Source organism: Heterodontus francisci, chromosome 48, assembly GCF_036365525.1.
Source record: "Heterodontus francisci isolate sHetFra1 chromosome 48, sHetFra1.hap1, whole genome shotgun sequence".
Lineage (NCBI taxonomy): Eukaryota > Metazoa > Chordata > Chondrichthyes > Heterodontiformes > Heterodontidae > Heterodontus > Heterodontus francisci.
Window position 1 is genome coordinate 11198263 of NC_090418.1, and position 8368 is coordinate 11206630.

Here is an 8368-nt window from a genome sequence, read left to right on the forward strand (position 1 = left end):
TGCCTGTCTAAACTTGTTAGCCATGGCTGAGTAGATTGGACTGTTCTGTCACTGGATCAGATCGTAGTGGATTTGAGCCCCGCTTGAACACAATGCAGGCTGACACTCCAGGGCAGGAAATGCCACCTTTTGGATAAGCCATCAAGCTGAAGCCTTGCCTTCTCACAGAGGTAGAAAAGATCCTGTGGCCACTATTGGAAGAATAATGGGGCGTTCTCCCTGAGTCACTCTTTATCCCTCACGCATCAGATTCTTGTCATTGTCACATTGCGATTTGTAGGAGCTTGCTGTGTGCAAATTGGCTGCTGTGTTGCCGACATCACAAACGTGACCATATTTCAAAAGTGCTTCAGTGGCTCTGAAGGGTTTTGGGATGTTTGATAGCATGGTCGGTACTCTAGAAATGCAAGTCTTTAATGCTATAAATTACAGGCCCAGCAAAGAAGGTGCTACAGATGCCACCACAGGTGGTAGGGTGTAATTACTGGGTGGCTGGGTCTTATTTTTTTTAGAGATACAGCACTGAAACAGGCCCTTAGGCCCACTGAGTCTGTACTGACCATCAACCACCCATTTATACTAATACTGCATTAATTCCATATTCCTACCACATCCCCACCTGTCCCTATATTTCCCTACCACCTACCTATACTAGGGGCAATTTATAATGGCCAATTAACCTATCAGCCTGCAAGTCTTTGGCATGCGGGAGGAAACCCACGCAGACACAGGGAGAACTTGCAAACTCCACACAGGCAGTACCCGGAATTGAACCCGGGTCGCTGGAGCTGTGAGGCTGCGGTGCTAACCGCTGCGCCACTGCGATGAAGGTGGCTAGTGGCCGTATGAACAAAAAAAGGACATTTAAAATTTGTGAGCGTTGTGGACAAGGCCGACATTTATTGCCCCTGAGAAGGTGGTGGTGATGAGCTGCCATCTTGAACCTCAAGTCCATGTCGTGTAGGTACACCCGCGCTACTTTCGGGAGGGAGTTCCAGGACGTCAGCACTGCAACAATGAAGGAATGGTGATTTAGTTCCAAGTCGTGATGGTGAGACCTGGAAGGGAACTTCCAAATGGTGGTGTTCCCATGTGTCTGTTCTTGTCTTTCGTGGTAACAGTCACAGGTTTGGAAGGTGCTGTCGAAGGAGTCCTGGCAAGTTGCTGCAGTGCATCTTGTAGATGGTACACACAGCTGCCATGGTGTGTCATTGGTGGATGGGGTGCCAATCAAGCAGGCTGCTTTGTCCTGGATAGTGTCAAGCTTCCTGTGTTGTAGATGTAATCTGGTTCAGCCACATGGCTGTTTATCATGGGTGAGCTGAGACAGTAAGTGCTGATGGGTTATTCGACAATGGAGGCCATCTTGTCTAATGACAACTTGCATTAAAATAATGCCCTTAACATAGTGAAACGTCCAAGTTGCTTCACAAAACTGATTATCAAAATTCAACACTGAGCCACTTAAGGAGGTGGCCAAAAGCTTGGTCAAAGATCTCAGTTTTAAGGAGCAGCTTAAAGTGGGAAGAGAGGTTTAGAGAGGGGATTCCAGAGCTTAGGGCACGGTTAGATGAAGGCAGAGCCACCAATGGTGCAGTGATGACAATTGGGATGCATAAGAGGCCAGACTGGGCAGGACCAGGGCTGATGTCCTGGTGGAGTATTTGCCAGTGTTTGGGGAGGCTCTAACCTAAAATGGCAGGGGGATGGGAACCTTTGCAAGGAGTCAGGGGGATCAAAGACAAAAGACAGTAAGGGGAATAAGAAAAGTGATAGGCAGAGAAATCAAGGGCCAGAATCAAACAGGGCCACAGTGAAAAATAGTGGGAATGGGCCAAGTAATGTTAAAAAGACCAGCCTAAGGCTTTGTGCCTTAACGCACGGAGCATTCGCAATAAAGTGGATGAATTAATCGCGCAAATAGATGTAAACGGGTATGATATAGTCGGGATTACGGAGACATGGCTGCAAGGTGACCAGGGATGGGAAATGAACATCCAGGGATATTCAGTATTTAGGAAGGACAGAAAAAAAGCAAAAGGCGGTGGAGTTGCATTGCTGGTTAAAAAGGAAATTAACGCAATAGTGAGGAAAGATATTAGCTCTGACGATATGGAATCTGTATGGGTAGAGCTGAGAAACACTAAGGGGCAAAAAAAACGTTAGTGGGCATTGTATATAGACCCCCAAACTGTAGTGGTGATGTTGGGAATGGCATTAAACAGGAAATTAGAGACACATGCGATAAAGAAACATCTGTAATTATGGGTGACTTTAATCCGCATATAGATTGGGCAAATCAAATTCGTCACAATACCATAGAGGAGGAATTCTTGGAGTGTATATGGGATGGTTTTCTGGATCAATATGTTGAGGAGCCAACTAGAGAACAGGCCATTGTGTAATGAGAGGGAAATAATTGACAACATAGTTGTGTGAGACCCCTTGGGGATGAGCGACCATAATATGATAGAATTCTTCATCAAGATAGACAGTGAAGTAGTTGATTCTGAGACTAGGGTCCTGAATCTTAGTAAAGAAAACTACCAAGGTTTGAGGCGCGAGTTGGCTACGATGGATTGGGAAACTTTACTTAAAGTGATGACGGTGGAAAGGCAATGGCAAACATTCAAAGAGCGCATGGACATGGATGAAGTGCAACAATTGTTTATTCCTGTCTGGCACGAAAGTAAAATGGGAAAGGTAGACAAACCATGGCTTACAAGGGAAATTAGAGAAAGCATTAGATCCAAGGAAGAGGCATACAAATTTGCCAGAAAGAACAACAGACCTGAGGATTGGGAACAGTTAGAATTCAGCAAAGGAGGACCAAGGGACTGATGAAGGGGAAAATTGAGTACGAGAGCAAGCTTGCGGGGAACATAAAAACTGACTCTAAAAGTTTCTATGGGTATGTGAAGAGAAAAAGATTATATTTATTTATTTTTATTTAGAGATACAGCACTGAAACAGGCCCTTCGGCCCACCGAGTCTGTGCCGACCATCAACCACCCATTTATACTAATCCTACACTAATTCCATATTTCTACCACATCCCCACCTGGCCTTATATTTCCCTACCACCTACCTATACTAGGGACAATTTATAATGGCCAATTTACCTAACAACCTGCAAGTCTTTGGCATGTTTAGTGAATTAGTAGATTAGTGAAGACAAATGTACGTCCCTTACAGTCAGAAACGGGAATTTATTACGGGGAACAAAGAAATGGCTGACCAACTAAATGCATACTTTGGTTCTGTCTTCACAAAAGAGGACACAAATATACCAGAAATTTTGGGGAACACAGGGTTTAGTGAGAGGGAGGAACTGAAGGAAATCAGTATTACTAGAGAAATGGTGTTGGGGAAGTTGATGGGATTGATGGTCTGCATCCCAGAGTACTTAAGGAAGTGACCTTAGAAATAGTGGATGCATTGGTGGTCATCTTCCAAGATTTTATAGACTCTGGAACAGTTTCTACAGATTAGAGGGTAGCTAATGTAACCCCACTATTTAAAAAGGGAGGTAGAGAGAAAGCAGGAAATTATAGACCAGTCAGCTTGACGTCAGTAGTGGGGAAAATCGATTCCAGAGTCCATTATCAAAGATTTTATAGCAGAGCACTTGGAGAACAGTGGTAGAATTGGAAATCGACAAAAGGGAAATCGTGCTTTACAAATCTACTAGAATTCTTCGAGGATGTAACTAGTAGAGTTGATGAGGGGGAGCCAGTGGATGTGGTTTATTTGGACTTTCAGAAGACTTTCGACAAAATCCCACATAAGAGATTAGCGTGTAAAATTAAAGTGCATGGGATTGAGGATAGTGTATTGCGATGGATAGAAAATTCGTTGGCAGACAGGAAACAAAGAGTCGGGATAAATGGGTCTTTTTCCGAATGGCAGGCAGTGACTAGTGGGGTACCGCAGGGATCGGTGCTAGGACCCCAGCTATTCACAATCTCTATTAATGATTTAGATGAGGGAACTAAATGTAATATCTCCAAATTTGCAGATGACACAGAACTGGGTGGGAGGGCGAGTTGTGAGGAGGATGCAGAGAGGCTTCAGGGTGATTCGGACAAGTTGAGCGAGTGGGCAAATGAATGGCAGATGCAGTATAATGTGGATAAATGTGAGGTTATCCACTTTGGTAGCAAAAACAGGAAGACAGATTATTATCTGAACAGCTATAAACAGAGAGGGGACTATGCAGCGAAACCTGGGTGTTCTCGTACACCAGTCGCTGAAGGTAAGCATGCAGGTACAACAGGCAGTAAAAAAGGCAAATGGTATATTGGCCTTCATAGTGAGAGGATTCGAGTACAGGAGCAGGGATGTCTTGCTGCAAATATACAGGGCCTTGGTGAGGCCACACCTGGAATATTGTGTGCAGTTTTGGTCTCCTTATCTGAGGAAGGATGTTCTTGCTATGGAGGGAGTGCAGCGAAGGTTTGCCAGACTGATTCCTGGGATGGTGGGACTGGCGTATGAGGAGATATTGAGTTGGTTGGGATTATATTTGCTGGAGTTCAGAAGAGTGAGGGGCATCTCATAAAATTAAAAACCTATAAAATTCTAACAGGACTTGACAGGGTAGATGCAGGAAGGATGTTCCCGATGGTGGGGGGAGTCCAGAACCAGGGTTCATAGTCTAAGGATACGGGGTAAACCTTTCAGGACTGAGATGAGGAGAAATTTCTTCACCCAGAGAGTGGTGAGCCTGTGGAATTCGCTACCACAGAAAGCAGTTGAGGCCAAAACATTGTATGTTTTCAAGAAGGAGTTAGATATAGCTCTTGGGGCGAAAGGGATCAAAGCGGGAACAGGTTACTGAGTTGGATGATCAGCCATGATCATAATGAATAGCAGAGCAGGCTCGAAGGGCCGAATGGCCTACTCCTGCTCCTATTTTCTATGTTTCTATGACTGCGAGGTATGCAGCGATCGCGGAGAGTTACAGGTCTGGAGCAGGTTACAGAGATAGAGAGGGAGCGAAGCCATGGAGGGATTTGAATACACAAGGATGAGAATTCTAAAATCAAGGCGTTGCAGGACTGGGAGCCAATGCAGGTCAGAAGTTGCTGAACAGATGAAATCTCTGTCGTCCCCGCAAGTGTGTGTGTGTGTGTGTGTCGCAAGCGGTGGCCTGACATCAGAAAACTCGGGCTGACCACTGATTGTGGCCATGAGCAGTTTATGGGAGACATTGACAGCGTTTGTACCACCTTGGGTGGGGGTAACGGGGGCGGGGGGGGGAAGCTACCTTCTTGAACTTGCCCTGCTGCTGTCGGGGTGATGTTAGTGACCGACTTGCCTGTGTCCACACTCTAGTGTAAAACGTCACACAGCCTGTATCTCCCTTCTCTACCTGCCAAGTGTGAGCAGAGCTGTCCTTAGCAAGAGTAATATTTCACGCATGCCTCACGGAGTCACGCAGCGGAGATCATCCGGCCGATGTTCTTCTGGGTCTTACACTGACCAAGAGCCACGCAACAGACATCAGGAGACCAGGAATGGGGGGGCTGATTTTACACAATCTTCAGCACAGGAACAGGCCATTCAGCCCATCTTCTCCGTGCTGGTGTTTATGCTCCACATGAGCCTCCTCCCGCCCCCTCTCCATCTCACCCTATCAGCATATCCTTTCTCCCTCATGTGTTTATCCAACTTCCGCTTAAATGTATCGACATTATTCACCTCAACCACTCCCTGTGGAAGCGAGTTCCACATTCTCACCACTCTCTGGGGAAAGAAGTTTCTCCTGAATTCCCCATTGGATTTATTCATGACTGTCTTATAGTATTGTTGAAAATAGAGATATTTTGTTGAAGCTATTCGTCTTGCACTCATCAGAACAAGCTACAAGAATACCAATGTAAAGGAAACAACAAATTTATACTATATGAGAAGAGAGTGCTGATTGGTTGGCAAGTGAACTCTGATTGGTAGAGGTGTTGTCATGGGGGAATGCACCAGTTTATGGTGACTGACAGTTAACTGCCAAGCTTTGTTTGAAATTTAAACCAGGCAGCTTGACTCTGATTGGTCAAGGCATTGCCCTGAAGGATGAATCAGCACATGGCTGTCACTTATTTTGTTCAGCTGAAACAGGCGCAATGTGTGTACATGTTCTTTCTGTCAGGGGCATGTGTATTAATATATGTAGCTCCCAATACGCGCAAATGCGCCACACTGCGAGCCCGACTGACAAACTTAAATTGGTTGTCAGCGTAATTCTTAGCACGCTGAGGATTATTTAGCAGATGTTGTCCAATTGTGGAATCACATTCAATGTTGGGCACTGTGTTTTGAGTTTTGCAAGCATGGGCTGGTTGGATACGGCCTGTACCTTGCCCATTGCGAACAGCGGAAGGGGCATGTTGTTTGATACGATCCGCCAGTCTTTGGGACGTACGGTCTAGATACCTAGCATCACACTGCCATTGAAATTCATATACTACATTACTCATTTGTGTGATAGGCAGAATGTCATTTTGGCTTGACGGCAGCATCCTGTTAGTGGTGAACACCACACGTGTTGCTACTGCATAGTAGCTTCGTGCAACAGCTCGCTTCACTTGTTGGCTCAAATGTTTGGGATACATTACCCTTCCAGGGTAATCTGAGGTAGACCGGACACTTTTCAGGGCCAAAAATGATGGCCTTAGGCCCATTCATAGGTTTGCGCGATATACAGCGAGAAATGATCTGATACGGGTCACCATCGTCACGCAGGATGTCTTTGATTCGCCCTATTTCAGCATCAAGCTTGCATGGTGAGCAAATGGCCCTCCTTACTCGATTGCCAATAAGGCCAATCTTTTAGCGTGTGGAACGGTAAGAATCCCAACGCGTGTATTGATCAGTGAAGGTAGGCTTGCGGTAGACCGTGGTCGAGAACCCCTTGGCAGATTTCTCAACTAACCCGCACTGTGTAACCAACTCCGCCATCCACGCTGACCTCAAGCACAGGGGCACGAGCTTTCATTTTGAAGACTGACATTTAATACCTGCACAGCACTCAGAATACCGTAACAAAGCAGCGACATTTTGAAACCATTTCTTAGTAGAAAATAAAACATTTTGTTAAAAGTCACACATTGAACAATTCCAAACAGTCTGCACTCCAAAGGGTGGTGAAACGGAATCGGATAAATACTTGAAACATTTGCAGGTGCTGCGGGGAAAGAGCGGGGGTGGGGGGGGGAGAGGGGAAACTCATTGGATAGGTCATTCAAAGAGCCAGCAGAGGCGAGAGGGGCCAAATGGTCTCCTTTTGTACTGTGTCGTTCTATGAAAAGACGGCTGGGGTATCTGATTGTACTCTCATGTTCTCGTTGTGCGTATCTTACAGCTCACTCAACTAACGCTTATCGAACGCTACAGAACAGCTGACAACAGAGCAAACCACCCCCATCCCCCACCAAAAGCTGTTATCACCTGCACCAGAGCCAGTAGGAACTAGTTCATCTGGAGAGTAACAGGCCTGAACAATCAGCGCAGAGGAGTATTTTTTGCCACAGGGCAGAGGACAATATGATGGAGTCTGGCAACCACCCATTTAACCCCACACAAGGGATAGATCAATTCTGCTCCATTCACAACTTGAGGAGTATAACACAAGGTTTTTGTTTAAAGTGAATTTTTGCCAATTAAAATGCGGGGTGTCAATGCTGAGAATTGAAGCACTTTTTTATCTGATTTCGAGCACCTGGTGACAACAAACACTCCCAGGACAGGTACAGCACAGGGTTAGATACAGCGTAAAACTCCCTCTACACTGTCCCCATCAAACACTCCCAGGACAGGTACAGCACGGGGTTTAGATACAGAGTAAAGCTCCCTCTACACTGTCCCCATCAAACACTCCCAGGACAGGTACAGCATGGGGTTAGATACAGAGTAAAGCTCCCTCTACACTGTCCCCATCAAACACTCCCAGGACGGGAGTGCTTGGGTTGGCACAGTGGTTAGCACGCAGCCTCACAGCTCCAGCAACCCGGGTTCGGTTCTGGGTACTGCCCGTGTGGAGTTTGCAAGTTCTCCCTGTGACCGCGTGGTTTCCTCCGGGTGCTCCGGTTTCCTCCCACAGCCAAAGACTTGCAGGTTGATAGATAAGTTGGCCATTGTAAATTGCCCCTAGTGTAGGTAGGTGGTAGGAGAATGGTGGGGATGTGGTAGGGAATATGGGATTAATGTAGGATTAGTATAAATGGGTGGTTGTTGGTTGGCACAGACTTGGTGGGCCGAAGGGCCTGTTTCAGCACTTTATCTCTATGACAGGTACAGCACGGGGGTTAGATACAGAGTAAAGCTCCCGCTACACTGTCCCCATCAAACAATCCCAGGGCAAGTACAGCAC